The sequence below is a fragment of the Rousettus aegyptiacus genome, unplaced genomic scaffold (genome assembly GCF_014176215.1).
Source record: "Rousettus aegyptiacus isolate mRouAeg1 unplaced genomic scaffold, mRouAeg1.p scaffold_m13_p_1, whole genome shotgun sequence".
Lineage (NCBI taxonomy): Eukaryota > Metazoa > Chordata > Mammalia > Chiroptera > Pteropodidae > Rousettus > Rousettus aegyptiacus.
In genome coordinates, this window is record NW_023416284.1 from 93,364,796 (window position 1) to 93,381,438 (window position 16,643).

The 16,643-nt window shown below is 37.3% G+C and overlaps 2 pseudogenes; both read left to right on the plus strand.

Annotated features, from left to right (window-relative positions):
* Window positions 1–5,823: 5,823 nt before the first annotated feature.
* Window positions 5,824–5,942, plus strand: LOC118607105 (annotated as a pseudogene).
* A 6,808-nt stretch (window positions 5,943–12,750) lies between these two features.
* Window positions 12,751–12,866, plus strand: LOC118605465 (annotated as a pseudogene).
* The last annotated feature ends 3,777 nt before the right edge of the window (window positions 12,867–16,643 follow it).

The following is a 16,643-nucleotide window of genomic DNA, read 5'->3' on the forward strand; positions in this document are numbered from 1 at the left end:
TATAAAGGAGTTGCTCAGCCAATTTTTTTTTTTTTCCAGAGGAAATTATTGCATATGTCGTTCTCGATTTGGTGTGTCCATGGGGGGAGATGAGTTCAGAATCTTCCTATGACCCCATATTAAACCAGACTCCTAGGGTTTTCTATACATAGTATCACATCATCTGCAAATAGTGAGTTTTACTTTTCTTTTTGATTTGGTTGTCTTTTATTTCTTTTTCTTTCATAATCACTCTGGCTAGAACTGCCAATACCATCGTGAATAAAAGTGGTGAGAGTGGATATCTGTGTCTTGTTCCTGATCTTAGAGGAAGAATTTTCCATTTTCAACACTAAATATGATGTTAGCTGTGGGCTTGTTATATACGGTCTTTATTATTTTGAAGTATATTCCCTCTGTACCCACTTTGCTGAGAGTTTTTTAAGAATTGATGTTAAATTTTGTTAAATAATTTTTCTGCCTCTATTGAAATGATCAAGTTATTTTTATCTTTCATTTATTAATGTGGTATATCATACTGATTGATATATGGATGTTAAATCATCCTTGCACCTCGAGGGTAAATCTTACTTGATCATGATTGTGGTGCATGACCCTTTTAATATATTGTTGAATTCATGTTGCTAATAATTTGTGGAGAATTTTCTTATCTATGTTCATCAGGCGTATTGGCCTATAATGTTTTTTTGTAGTGTCCTAATCTGGTTTTGATAACTGGGTAATGCCAGCCTTGTAAAGTGAGTTTGGAAAAGTATCTGCCTCTTCAATTTTGGAGAAAATTTAGCTTACATTGGTATTAATTCTTCTTTGAATATTTGGTAGAATACATCAGTGAAACCATCTGGTCTTGGACTTTTTTTTGGTGAGGAGGTGCTGATTACTTATTTAATCTCCTTACTACTAGTAGTTATATTTAGATTACCTACTTCTTCATAATTTAGTCTTGGTAGGTTTTGTGCTCTAGGAATTTCTCTCTTTTATCTAGGTTATCTAAATTTTTTAATGTATAGTTCATAGCCCTCTCTTATACTTTTTATTTCTATAGCATCATTAGTAATGTCCCTACTTACATTTCTGATTTTAGTAATCTTAGTCTTCTCTCTTTTTGTTAGTATCTAGTTAGAGGTTTGTTAATTTTGTTGGTCTTTTTGAAGAACCAACTTTTGGTTTCATTGGTTTTTCTCTGTTGTTTTTCTATTTTCTATTTTGTTTATCTTTGTTCAAGTCTTTATTATTTCATGTTTTGTTCTGTTTTTGGTATTTTTTTTTTGCTTTGTGTTTAGTTTGTTTTTTTTTCCCTAGTTCCTAAGTCATAAAATTAGGTTGTTGAATTGAAATCTTTGTTTTTCTTTTTAAACATAAACATTTATAGCTATAAAAGTTCCCTTTACTACTGCTTTTACCATGTACCAAAGGTTTGGTATGCTGTGTTCATTCATCTCTATTTCTAGTTTTCCCTGTGATTTCCCCTTCAATCTCTGGGTTGTTTAAAAGTGTATTGTTTAATTTCCACAATTTTTTGAATTTTTCCCTTTACTTTATTGATTTCTAGCTCTGTCCTGTTGTGATCTCAGAAGATACTTTATATGATACCTACCTTTTAAAATCTATTAAGACTTAATTTGTAGCCTAACATTTGGTCTATTTTGGAAAATGTCTCATGTGTATTTGAGAAGAATGTTTATGCTGTTGTTGTTAAGAGTGTTCTGTATATGTCTGTTAGATTTAGTTGGTTTGTTATTTTAAGTTTCCTGTTTCCTTAATGATCTTCTATCTTATTCACCCTTACGAGTTAAGTAATGAAGTCTCCAACTATTATTGTAGACCTGTATATTTTTCCCTTCAATTCTGTCAGGTTTTGCTTCATATGTTTTGAAGCAAAATATATGTCATTAGGTACATAAATGTTTGTATGTATGTGTGTGTGTATGTATGTATGTGTGTATATATACATGCATATATATGTATATATATGCATATGTGTGTGTATGTATATATATACACATATATATGTATATGTGTATGTATATATACACATATATATGTATATGTATATGTATGTGTATATATATATATATATATGTTTTAGGCGAGACAACCCTTGGTTGACTTCACAGATTGCAAGGACATTGTCAGCTTACAATCTCTTTTTAAAATTTTTTACACCTACAGCACTTGGTCTTCCTGGGTGGCCTCCCATCCAAGTACTAATCAGGCCCAACCCTGCTTAGCTTCCAAGATCAGACAGGATTGGGCCTGTTCAGGGTAGCCTGCTTTATCTCCTAGCTATATGGTGCCTTTTATTACTGAATAATGTCCTTTATGTCTTACACAAATTTTTGATTTAACGTGTATTTTGTCTGATATTAGGATAGTCACTCCTGCTCTATGTTGGTTACAATTTGCATGGAATATATTTTTGGGTCCTTTCACTTTCAAATTGTTTGTGTCTTTGGATTTCAAGTGAGTTTCTTGTAGATAGCATACAGTTGGATCTGTATTTTTATTCATTTTCCAATGAATAATGACCCCCATTTTCTTCATTCCTGCCTTCTTTTATGTTTAGTCGATTGTTTTCATAGTAAAATGTTTAAACTGCATTTTAATATCCTTTGCTATATATTCTATAGCCAGTTTCTTTGTGGTTTACCATGGTAACTACATTTACTATCATATAGTTACAACATTCTAATTTGAATTTATAGCAACCTAACTTCAATAATATACAAGAACTGTTTATAGCTGTGTCCTCATCCCTTTTGGTTACTGATATCACAAAATTTCTTTATATGTTGTATGACCAAAAACATAAACTAATAATTTTTAAAAAGTTAGTCTTACAAATTATATAGAAAACAATATTTGGAGTCACAAACCAAGATTACAATCATACTAACTTTTACAATAATAGTTTTTTCCTTAAATGTATTATTGTCTTAAATCATGTAGAAAACAAACAAAGAGTACAATTACCAACTATTTTTACAGTAATGCTAGCTTTATCTCTCTACATGGCTCAGAGCTGCTCTCTAGTGTCATTTTATTTTACCCTATAGGATTTCTTTGAGCATTTTTTGCTGGGCAGGTCTAGAGGTCACAACTCCCTCAACTTTTGTTTACTTGGGAATGTCCTGACTTTGCCACTTTTGGAGGCCAGTTTGGCTGGATATAGGATTATAGGTTGACAGTTTTTTTTCCTACTCAACACTGAATATATTGGCTCATTCTCTCCTGCTCTCACAACTTTTGGTGGGAAATCTGCTCACAATCCTGTTGAAGATCTCTCGTATGTGATGGGGTCTGTTGCTGCTTTCAAAATTTGCTCTGTCTTTTGAAAGTATGATTATAATGTATCTTGATGTGGGTGCCTTTGAGTTCATCTACCTTGGAGTTTCTTGGGGGTTTATATTCATGTCATCCATTAAATTTGGAAAATTTTCAGCTATTATTTCTTCAAATATTTCTCTACCCCTTTTTCTCCTTTTTCTGGACTCTCACAATGTGTATGTTGGTTCACTTAATAGTGTCCCACAGGTTCCTTATGCTCTGCTTTTCTTCAATATTTTTTCTTTCTATTCCTCAGCCTCAATGAGTTTCATTGTCCTATCTTAAAATTCACCAATTATTTATTCTACCTGCTCATGTCTGTCTTTGAATCCATCTAGCAAATTTTAATTTCAGTTATTGTCCCTTTCAGCTCCAGAATTTGTTTTGGTTTCTTTTTAGTTTTTTAAAAAATGTCTTTATTGATAATTCCATTTTGTTCACACATTATTGTCTTGACTTTATCCACATGTTTCTTTGGTTCTTTGAACATCTTTAAGATAGTTGTTTTAAATTTTTGATATTAAATGTAACGCTAATTTTCTCAGAGAAAGATTTTTTTTTCCTTTGAATAGGTCATACTTTCCTGTTACTTTCTATGCTTGTGAGTTTTTGTTGAACACTAGCCATTTGAGTCAAATACTGTGGTATTAACTTTGGAAATCAGCATCTCCTCCTCTTCCAGGGTTTGCTGTTTTTTGTTATTGTTTATATATATTTTTGATTGTTGGAGCCTGTGTGCTGAGGATAACCTGGGGTATAAACTTAGTGTCTTTTCTGGTGTTTTTTGAATCTTCCCCTACAATCATTTTCTAATTTTCCTCGCATATGGATTTGTTTTTGAATGTCCTAGTCTTTAATATCTGAATCCCAAAAGGAAAAAGAAGTGTGAAGTCCATTGGCCCTTTAAATCTTCTTTTAAGTCACTTGATCTAGAGAGGGAATGTTTCCACAATTCAGAGAGGTACAACAAAAAAGGCTGTCCACCTCTTTGTCTGCATGCCTCTTTGTCTGCATTTCTGTGATCAGAAGCTGCAATCAACAATCAGAGTGCACATACCCAATATTTGGTGGATAGAGTCCTTTTTGCCCACCCTAGCTCCCATAGACTGTGTGCAGCTGCTCCAGGAAAACTTGCTTCCTGCCATGTGGCTGGGGTGGGAGATGGGTAGCTGCTACTGTGATAAGAGTTGAAATTGCCTTAATTTAACTGCAGTTTACTGTTAGTGTTTTCCCCTGGAAGTTGCTAGCCTTCAACAGACTGCAGAGTTCCAAAATAGTTACACTGAACAGATTTGGCCAATGCAATTGTGTGTATATAGGGAGACCTATTCCTGGTGTTTTCTACTCTGCTATAATCCCGTAATCTTCTGAGATTTTTGTGTTTTAATTTGCCCCTAGTGCCATCCCTTGCTCTTCCACTGTAGAGTAGCTTTGAAAACTAGCTGCACACATAGTGAAAGCTAGCAGCAGGGCAACTACTGAAAGAAAAAGAATGGTGCTGAAACTTCTTTACAGCCTCATTCCCACAGAATTATCATTATTTGCCCTGTGTAGTGGCTCCCTGAAAGCCCCCACTTCTAAGGCTGTTTGTATTTGATCTGTTTCAGACTTCACCTACCACGTAAAGCCTTTTCCTGGTGCAGGTTGGGGGTGTTTGTTAAAAAACAAGTATAGGCAATTGTTTAACTTTGTGGCCCCCTGAGGCATTGGATAGTGGTTGAATCACACTATCTAGAAATCCTAAAAGAAAAAGTGGCAAATGAAATGTCCTTTGAGGATCTTGAAAAACTCTGCCCTATTTCTAGTAAACTAGAAGACCACATGTATGTGCCCAGAGCTATAAGCATGCTAAAGAAAGACCTGAGAACGTCGTCCTAAGCTCTTACCTCTGCCTGACCTTGAGGCTCCATGCAAGGAAGGAGTAACAGCTCAAGCATAGTTGTCAGCTTTCAGGCTGATTGTAGAAGGCATGCCCCAACATGAACACAGAGCCCCTTGGCAAAGACTGAGAGGCTTTTTGATTCCAAGCAATTAAGGGAATCTCTGTCCAATCATTAGCTGACCACTAAGCTAATGAAGAAAAAACTTTAGTGGCCACACACAACAAAGAACACAGACTTTACATAATTAGTTCAGAATCACCACTAAACGAACAACAGTAACTACAGCAAATAGCAATTATAACAAACTTCAGAGAGGGGAATAACTTGATTTTCAGCGTTGCCACATTTAAGAACATTTTTTTAAGATCTGCATACAAGTGGACCTGTACAACTCAAACCTATTTTGTTTAAGGGTCAACTGTATATATAAATATTAAATTATGATGTATACCTGAAACTAATATAATGTTATATTAAATTATTCTTCAACTAAAAAAACATGAACTCAAAAAATTGGAAAAGAGCTCTGTCTCACTAAATAGAGAATATCAATAAAGATACAAATTATAATAGAGAACCAAATAGAAATTCTAGAATTTAAAAGTTCAATTAGGTCTATGGCCACGCTACTTTGAACAAGCCAGATTCCATCTGATCTCGGCAGCTAAGCAGGGTCGGGCCTGGTTTGTACTTGGATGGGAGACCACATAGGAAGACCAGGTGCTGTAGGTGTAAATAAATAAATAGATAAATAAATAGATGAATAAAAATAAGGGACTGTAAGCTGACAAGGTCCTTGCAATCTGTGAGGTCAACCAAGGGTTGCCTTGCCTAAAAACATTTTTTTTTTAAAGTACGATTAAATGAAAAATTCACTAGAGTGACTCAACAACATATTTGAGTAGGCAAAAGAAAGAATTAGCGAACTTAAAGACAGTTAGTGCAAGGAACAGAAAAAAGAATAAAGAAAAATGAACAGAGCCTCAGTGATCTGGAGTACATCATTAAGAATATCAACATATGGAGAGGATGCGGAGAAATAGGAACCCTCATACATGGCTGGTGAGACTGCAAATTGGTACAGCCACTATGGAAATCAGTATGGAGGGTCCTCAAAAAACTAAGAATTGATCTACCACATGATCCAGCAATCCCTCTACTAGGTATTTACCCCAAAGACTTGAAAACCCATATCAGTAAAGATATTTGCACACCAATGTTCAAAGCAGCATTATTCACAGTGGCCAGGACATGGAAGCAACCAAAGTGTCCTATGATAGATGATTGGCTAAAGAACCTGTGGTCCATATATACAATGGAATATTACTCAGCCATAAGAAGAGATGAAATATTGCCATTTGCAACAACATGAAGGAATGAAGGACCTCAAGATAATCATACTAAGCAAAATAAGCCGGAAAAAGTTGAAAATTACATGATGTCACTTATATGCAGGACATAAACCTAAAAGCAACAAATGAACAGGACAAACAGACTCATGGACATGGACAATGGACTAGTGTTAACCAGACGGTAGGGAGTGGGGGACAATGGGGGAGGAATATGGGGTAAAGGGGGCCAAATATAGGTGGATAGAAGGAGGGTAAAGTGGGAAAAGGAGATCAAAGATATGGTAGCTGAAGTAAACTAGACTTTGGGTGGTAAACACACAATAGGATAGACAGATGTCAAATGATAATGTACACCTGAAAATTATATAATTGTATTAACCAATGTTACCCCAATAAACCTAATAAAAAAATTTAAAAAGAACACCAACATACAATACAGAATGGGAGGCCCAGAAGGAGAGGTGAGAAAGAGGGGTAGAAAGACTATCTGAAGAAATAATGGGTAAAAACTTCCCAAATTTGATGTATAACATTAATCTCTTACATCAAGCAGGATAAACTCAAAGAGATTTACACCTAGACACATCATAATAAAACTGTTGAAAGTCAAAGCCAGAGAGAATTTTGAAATTAGCAGGAGAGAAGTGACTTATCACATACAGGGATCCTGAATAAGATTAACAGATAATTTCTCATTAGAAACTATGGAGGCCTGAAGGCAGAGGAGTGACATATTTAAAATACTGAAAGAAAAAGAAACCTGCCAACCGAAAATTCTATATTCAGCAAAGCTATACTTCAAAAATGAAAGAGAAATTGAGATTCCCAGATAAACCAAAACAGAATTCATTACTAGCAGACTTTACCTTACAAGATTTACTAAAGAGGGTTCTTTAGCTGAAATAAAAGGACAGTAAATAGTAACTCAATCTACATGAAGAAATAATACTGGTAAAGGTAACTAGATAGGTAAATATAAAAAACAGCATTATACATTCTTCTTGGTAACTCTTTTTTCCTTACAGATTTTTAAATCAACTTCATAAAACATTAATTATAAATTTTTGTTGATGAGCACACAATGCATAAAGATGGAATTTGTGTGGCAATAACAGCCCAATGGAGGGGGGAGGGAATAGAGCTCTACGGGAGCAAATTTTGTATATTATTGCAATTAAGTTGGTATTAATCTGAACTAAATTAGTTATATAGAAGTTATTAATCATAATCTCCCTGACAATCACTAAGTTAACTATAGATGTGAAAATTAAAATGTTATAGTAGGAAATATCTATTTAATACAAAATAGGTAGTAATGGAGACAAAGTCAGGACATTAAAACATACAGAAAACAAATAGCAAAATGTAAAGTCTACTTTATTAGCACTTAAATATAAGTGGATTAAATACTCCAATTAAAAGGCAGAGATTGGCAGAATGAATGAAAAAACATGTTCTAACTATGTGTTGTCTACAAGAGATATGCTTTAGATTTAAAAACACAGATAAATTCAAAATGAAAGGATAGAATAAAGATACATCAAACAGCAACCAAAAGAGGGCTGGAGTGGCTATACTAATATCAGCCAAAGTACTTTAAAACAAAAATTGTTACTTGAGACAATGTTATTTTATAAGGATAAAATAGGTCAATTTATCAAGAAGATGTAATAATTATAAACATATGTTCCAGAGCCTCGAAACACATGAAACAAAAAACTGACAATTGAAGGAAGTAGAAAATTCAATAATAAATGCTGGAGATTTCAGTGTCCCACTTTAAATAATGAATGTTGGGTGAGGGGACCGACTGACAAAATGGATGCCGTCAGGCGCCCTCTCAGTAAGCCGTGCCGTTGCCAGGCAGCTTTAGCTACAGCGTCCTATGCAACCTTAGATACAGCATCCTAAACAACCTGTTGATTTTGATCGATTATAGTACCTGGCCTTAAGCCACTATTATGCACCTTGCTGTAAGAACAGTGCCGCCTCTGCAGACTGTGGGCGAGCTGGAGCTGTGCCTGCGCCTTGCTGTGTCCTGCTACGCCTGGATAAAGCTATGTTGCATCTGCCTACAGGTCCTCGCATATTCTTCCAGCTGCCAGAACTGTGCACCCAAGCTTCGGTACCCCAAACCTGCAGAACAGGCAACTAGGCAGAAGAACAAGAAAATAGAAGACTTGAATAAAAATATAAACCAATTAGACCTAAAAGACTTCTATCAAACAAGTCACCCAAGAATAGCAGAATACACATTCTTCTCAAGTGTAATGGAACGTTCTCCAGGACTGGCTATATGGTAGGTCATAAAACAAAGCACAATAAATTTAAAGGGTGAAATCATACAAAGTATGTTCTGACCACAATAAATGAAATTAGAAATTAATAGCAGAAATAAATTTGGGAAACACACAAATATGTGGAAATTAACATAATCCTAAATAACCAATGGGTCAAAGAAAAAGTCTCAATGGAAATTAGAAAATACTTTAAAATGAATGAAAACAAAAATGCAACCTACCAAAGCACATGAAATGAGGCAAAAACAGTGCTGAAAGGGAAATTTATAGCCTATATTAAAAATTTACAATGCCTATATTACAAAAGATCTCAAATTCAATAACTTGACATTCTACCTAAACAAACTAGAGAAAGAAGATCAAACTAATTCCAAAACAAGCAGAAAGAATGAAATAAAGATTAGAGTGGAAACAGAGAATAGAAAAATAGAGAAAATCAATGAAACCAGAAGTTGGATTTTGAAAAGATTAACAAAATTGACAATGCAGTCACTCTTCTATCACAGTCTGATTTCTGAAAATATACTGTTTCAGTTATCTTTTGCATTGTAAACCACCTTGAAACATTGACTTAACATAGCAGAAACCATTTATCTCCTCAAATGTCTGTATTTTAGGCAGGACCGAACTCTGCTCCAAAAGGGGAGGGCTGGGGTTGCAGCCACCCAGAAGTTCAACTTAGGCTGTCACTTCCAAGATGACCCACTCACATGGCTGGTAATTGGTGCTGGGGGCTGTAGTCCTCTTGAATATGGGCCTTTCCTCGTGGCAACTTGGGCTTCTTTACAGCATGGCAACTGGACTCCAAGAAGTATTTCAAGCAGAGGAAGTAGAAGTGGCAGATCTTTTAAAGACAAGCCTTGACAGTCTCATAGTATCCCTACTGACACATCCGGTTGATGAAAATATGTCAGAGAGCTAGCCAACTCGAAGGGAGAAAGGAGGAGAAAAGAAATTGTAGCTGTTTTTAATCCACCACATATGGCTTGCTCGTATGATTCCTCCATAAGCCCTTCTCCCTTAGGACCAAAGCAGATCCAGGGATGTTCCTGTTAGCAACCTGTGCTCTGTACCAGTTTCTGCAAACAAGAGACTTTGTTTTTATATATGAGGGTGTGCTCCTCACTCTCAAGGCGTGTATCTTGCTTCTCACGTTTGTGTGTGTGTGTGCGCGCGCGCACGAGAGAGAGAGAGAGAGAGAGAGAGAGAGAGAGACAGACAGACAGACAGAGAGAGAGACAGAGAGAGACAGAGAGAGACAGAGAGAGAGACAGGGACAGAGAGAGAGAGAGACAGAGACAGAGACAGAGACAGAGACAGAGACAGAGACAAGAGCCTGCAAAGGACAGCAAGATGAAGAGCGCAGATGAGCTGCATGCCTAGGTTTGAATTCCACCTCTGCCACCTACTAACTGGGTGACTTTGGGCAGTCACTTAATCTTTTTGAGCCTCAGCTTCATTGTAAATGTTATATAAGTATTTGCTACTGCTGCTTCTGCCGCTTTTAACTATTATGTCTGCAGCCACAGGCAACCTCTGCTACCGTCCTTGTAACCCCTTTGCTTGTTCGCTGCTGCTTTTGGCGGTCCCACCTCTGCTGTAGCTCAGGGTTTCATGTGGTGCCTAGGTTCCCTGGAAATGGACCTTATGTTTCTGTATCTCATTTTCCATGATGCTCCTGGGTGATTTTTGAGAGAAGGGAGAAAAACGCTAATTTTATTTTATGGTGATGAGAGCGCCTTTTTATTATCCTGGTACAGGGAGGGTACCTTTCACATGGTAGATTTATCTTCTGTTTTCAGGGAGACAAAGGAATGTCAGAGTATCCTTGTACCAGCTTTTTTCTCAAGTACCTTTAATTCAAAATAACCCATATGCCAAAGTGACATCTTTTGGAGTGGCAAGTTCTGCTCACCTTCAATTACACATATCCATTTGAATCCAAACAAATGTTTAATGAAAAAAGCAAGTTGCAAAAGTATCATTTTCAACCAGGGTCTTAACGGTAAGCAACAGAAAATCCTTCTGACTTAAGCCAACAAAAGATTCACTGGGAGGATATTGGCTAGTTCACAGAGTCACCAGGGGAGCTGGAGAACAGAGATCCAGGACTGAACTGTGTAGCTGAGGTGGAGCCCCAGGCACTGCCGTCACTGTCAGGGGTATAGTCTTATTGCAGAGCCTAGGTCACATGCCTGTCCCCAGCTGCAAGGAGGGTTGGGTCTTTTCGGTTTTATGATAGAAGAGGCTCTTCCTTCTCTTGGAAAGAGGCTTCAGACACTGCGCAGCCAAGAGAATGACAAATGGCCACACAGCTATTTGTGCAAAACTTATGAACACTCAAAGCAATAGGCTAGATTGAAGATAAATAGACAGCAAAAGTACAGAATTATTCATGGGAATGATATGCACTAACTCCAGGATAGTAGGGGCCCCTGAGGAGGGAGGGTAGAGGGGAAGATGTGGGCGTTCAGTTGGATCTGAAACATTTTATTTTTTAAAATGAAACCTCTGAAGCAAAGATGGCAGAAATGTTAATGTCCTTTTATGTGTGGTGGGGGTACATGAGTATCATTTTCTACACTTATTTATATGTTGCAAATATTTCCTAATTAAAAAATCACTTCTGTAAATCAATATATGTCAGGCAACTCAGGTTTCTGCTGATGTCTCCTTATATAGCTGTTAAAATATAAATTGATGCTGCACCCACAACAGAGGATGTATCAAAACTAGAAGGCTTTGCTTGCTTGCATCCACCTATTTTGTGTTTTCCAACACCTGTGAGGAGTCTTCCGTTTCCATCGCCTGAAAGTTGGCAGGGGCGCTTGGCTGCAGTTGTGAGGCTGAGTAATGCCTGGCCTGGTACTGTTTACTGGGGATGAATGATTCATTTCATTATCGGAATTCTAAGCCCTTTAAAAGGCTTCCCAAGAAGTTATCGGGTTTGAAAGATCAGAGATAAAAACTAAAGGGAAAACAAGAATCTCAGAAAAGTTGGAAAGATTTTGTAAAAGGAACCAAAAAAAACCCCTTGTTCATTGACATTGACTCTGTAGCCAGTAGGAGTGAACTAGTGAATGTTTCTGTATATAATTTTTAAAAATTGAGATATAATTGACATATAATATTGTGTAAGTTTACGGTGTACAATGTGCATTGATTTGATACACATATATTGCAATATGATTACCACCATAGCATTAGGTAACTATCATGTCACATAATTATCATTTCTTTTTTTGTGGTGAGCACCTTTAGGATCCAGTCTCCTAGCAACTTTGAAGTACCTAATACAGTGCTGTTGACTGTGGGCGCTGTGCTGTATGTTAGATTCCCATGACTTTTTCATTTTCTGGCTGCAAGTCTGTACCCTTTACCAACGGCTTCCCAACTCCCCTACCCCCAGGTCCCAATAACCACCATCCTGCTCTTTCTATGAGTTCAGCTTTTTTAGATTCCAGATACAAGTGATATCACATATTTGTTTTTCATCCTGACTTAGCATAATACTCTCAGGGTCCATCCATGTGGTTGCAGATGGCAGGATATCCTTTCTTGTGGCTGAATAATATTGCATGTATGTATGTGTTCCATATGTAGATATGTGTGTATATGTGTCTATATCCCATCTTCTTTACCCAGCCATTCATTGTGATGGATGTCTTGGCTATTGTAAATAATACTGCATTCATACATAATTTTTAATAACAGGAAATTAGTTTCTCCCTGTCTCTGCCCAATCCCCAAGTAAATGGTTTGCAAATATTCAAAGACTGTAGGTTTGAAAATGATACCAAGGACTTGGTTCCATAGTGTAGTGGTTAGCACATCTGCTTTACACGCAGAAGGTCCTGTATTTGTGTTCCAGTGGAGCCATGGTTCCTGGTCTATGGCCATGCCACCCTGAACAAGCCTGATGTCTGATCTCAGAAGCTAAGTAGGGTCAGGCCTGGTTAGTATTTGGATGGGAGACCACCTAGGAAGACCAGGTGCTGAAGGCATAATAATAATAAATATTTTTAAAAAAAGAAAATGACATCTAATTGTTAGCCTTCCAGGATTATCACCTATTTTAGTTTGGTCCTAAGCATGGTCCTATAATGTGTGCTTAATACATATTAGCTATTATTACTCATAGCAAAAAAAAATCAAATAACTCACATAAAAAAATGGGCAAAGAACTTGAATAGACATTTCTCCAGAGATGATACACTAAAGTCCAACAAGAATTTGAGAAGATGCTCAGCATCATTAATCATTAGGGAAATGCAAGTCAAAACCATAATGAGATATCACCTCACACCTATTAGGATGGCTACTAATAATAAAAAAAAGATAAGTAACAAGTGTTGGTTAGAATATAAAATGGTACAGCCTCTGGGAAACAGCGTGGTTGTTCTTCAATAAATTAAAAATAGAATTACCATAGGATCCAGCAATCCTACTTCTGGGTATATATATCCAAAAGAACTAAAAGCAGAATCTCAGAGATATTTGCACACCTGTATTCATCACAGCCAAAGGGTGGAAGCAACTCAAGTGTCCATCCATGCATGAATGAAACACACACACACACACACACACACACACACACACACACACACATAATGAAATATTATTCAGCCTTAAAAAGGAAGAAAATTCTGACACATGCTACAATCAATATGGAAGAAACTTGAGAACATTTTGCTAGGTGAAATAAACCAGTCACAAAGGGAAAAATACTTCATGATTCTACTTACATGGAGTAGCTAGAGGAGTTAAATTTATAGACACAGAAAGCGAACCGGTCGTCGTTAGGGGCTGGGGGCGGGGAGACTAGGGAGCTGTTGGTAATGGGTATAGTTTGTTTTGCAAGACGAAAAACTTTGGGACATTGGTTGTACAACATTGTGAATATACTTAGGAATACTAAATTATACATTTAAAAATAGTTACGATGGTAAATTTTCATATTTTTTTTACCATAGTTAAAAATTTTAAAGTTAAATAAATAATAGTTACAGTATTTTATGGGTCCCAAGAGGGAGGAAGTAACTTGACCAAAATCACTTCCTATCAACGCAGAGCTGGACCTAATCCCATGCTCTTGCCACTTGGCCTTTGAGTTTCTCAGACTGATGAAGTCCTGACAGGACCTTCTGAAGAAGCGCCGTTTTGGAGCTGGAGCAATAGAATCTCACTGTCGTGTAGCACGGTGCAGAAGATCTGGTCTTGGCCATCACACATTCAGGTCAAGTTGTCCCACAGTAACTTAGTTCTGAGGCTCAGACTTATAGCCCGAAGGTGGCACAGTTTGTTTCTTTTGTTATTATCACATTTGATAACAACTGAACAATGTGATGCCTCACCGCACACTTCACTACAACCTGCCCCTGTCAAGGAGATGTGGCTGGGTTCAGAGAAAGCTTAGTAGCCCATACAGAAACCACTGAGTGACCGTGAGAGAGAGGAGAAACATCCAAGGACCCCTTCAAACAGGGCAGCTTTCTCTGAAGGGTGTATTGACAGCAAAGGGGTGGGGCTGCCCAGAATATCAGGAACCAACATTTTTCTAAAATTCTAATTAAGACATGAGAAAAACATGACAAAGTTAGGCATGGTTTATCTGTCCAGTTGCTTTGTAAACGAAACTTCTGGGGTTATTTAGCTGCAGTTCAAAGGACAGGTCACTGAAAAAATAGACCTAATGGCATAATTACTTCCCACTCCCCAGACTTCTGCCTGGAGTGCCTTTTCAGAGGGAGGCATTGCTTGAAGGAGAAGATTCCACCACCAGGCAAGAGGGCTGGCAATAGTCCAGGGTGGGGCTGGGGGTACTCCACATCAGGGCACTTTTATAGCCCAGGTGCTAAGGGGTGGAGCAGGGAGGAGGAGGGTGGTCAGTTCAGGGGAGCCCTGCAGAAGGACGTGTGCATTGTAGTGGGTCTGGGCATCAGCTGTGAGGTAGGCCTTGGCTGGACTTGGCCTCCACAAAGGATGTGCGTGAGTGGGAAAGCTGGAGAGACAGAATTAAGTTTCTGTTCTGTTCTCCAAGTTTTGTAGGTATGAGTAACGGATGACAGATGCTCTGCAGTGGTACAGCTATCTGCACGCCTCATTTCCTACTTGTCTGGGAGCTGCTCAAGTACAAGGGGCCCTGTCCTTCCCCCTAGCATCCCCTGCATGTGGAGCAGTACCCAGATGGACCTGAAGTGTTTGGGGGCTGCCTGGGGTCTTACAAGAGCACCAGGACCAGGAGGGTGGTCCTAGAAATACTTCTAAGGAAAACATTTCAATTCACATTCTTCTTTCTTTATTGTGTTAAAATACTCATAACAAAACTTACCATCTTAACCATTTTTAAGTGTACAGTTCAATGGCATTAAATCCATTCACATTGCACAGCCATCACCACCGTCCATCCCCATGCACCTTCTCATCTTATAAATCTGAAACTTTATACCCATCAGCCATTAACTCCTCATTTTCCTCTCCCCTAAGCTCCTGGCAACTACCGTTATAATTTCTGTCTATGATTTTGGCTACTCTAGATACCTGATAGAAGTGAAAGCATAGAGTATTTGTCTTTTTGTGACTGGCTTATTTTTATTTCCCTTAGTGTAATGTCCTCGAAATGCATCCATGTTGTAGCATATCACAGAATTTACTTCATTTTTAAGGCTGAATAACATTCCATTGCACATACGCACCACATTTTGCTTATCCATTAATTCATCAATGGACACTTGTGTTGCTTCCACCTTTAGCTATTGTAAATAACACTGTGAACATGGGTGTACAAATCTCTCTTCAAATCCATTTGGGTAGTTACTCAGAAGTGATATTGCTGAATCATATGGTAGTTCTGTTTTAGGCAACTTCCATATTTTTTCCATCATGGCTGCACTAATTTACAATCCCATCAATCAGTGCACAAGGACTCCCTATTCTCTCTGTCCTCACCAACACTCATTATCACTTGTCTTTTTGATAACAGCCATTCGAAACAGGTATGAGGTGATATCTCATTGTGGTTTTAATTTGTATTTCCCTGATAATTAGTAAGGTCGAACACCTTTTCATGTTGGCCATCTGTGTGTCTTTGGAAAAATGTTTATTCAAATCATCTATTCATTTTTAAATCAAGTTGTTTGCTGTTGTTGTTATTGAGTTGTACGAATATTTCTTGGTATCTTGGGTATTAATCATTATCAGGTGTATGATTCACAAATATTTTCTTATTCCATAGGTTGTATTTTCATTTTGTTGATCATTTCTTTTGCTGTGCAGAAGCTTTTTAGTTTGATGTAGTCCTACTTGCTTATTTCTTGATTTTGTTATTTATGCTTTAGATGTCATATCCAAAAAATCATCGCCAAGACCCATATCAAAGAGGTTTATCCTATGTTTTCTTCTGAGTTTTATGGCTACTGTTCTTACATTTAAGTCTTTAATCCATTTTGAGTTAGTTTTTGTGAGTAGTGTGAGATAGGGATCCAGTGTCATTCTTTAACACGTGAATATCTAATTTTTCCAGCACCATTTATTAAAGGGACTGTCTCTTCTCCATTGAATAGTCTTTGTTCCCTTGTCAAATATTAGTTTACTGTATACACATGGTTTTATTTCCAGGTTCTCAATTCTGTTCTATTGGTATATGTGTCTGTTTTCATGCCAGTACCAAATTGTCTTGATTACTTTAACTTTATAAATAGCTCAACACACACTTTTGTTCTTTTTTCAGGATTGCTTTGGCTGGTCGTGATTTTTTTGTGGTTGCATATACATTTTAGGAC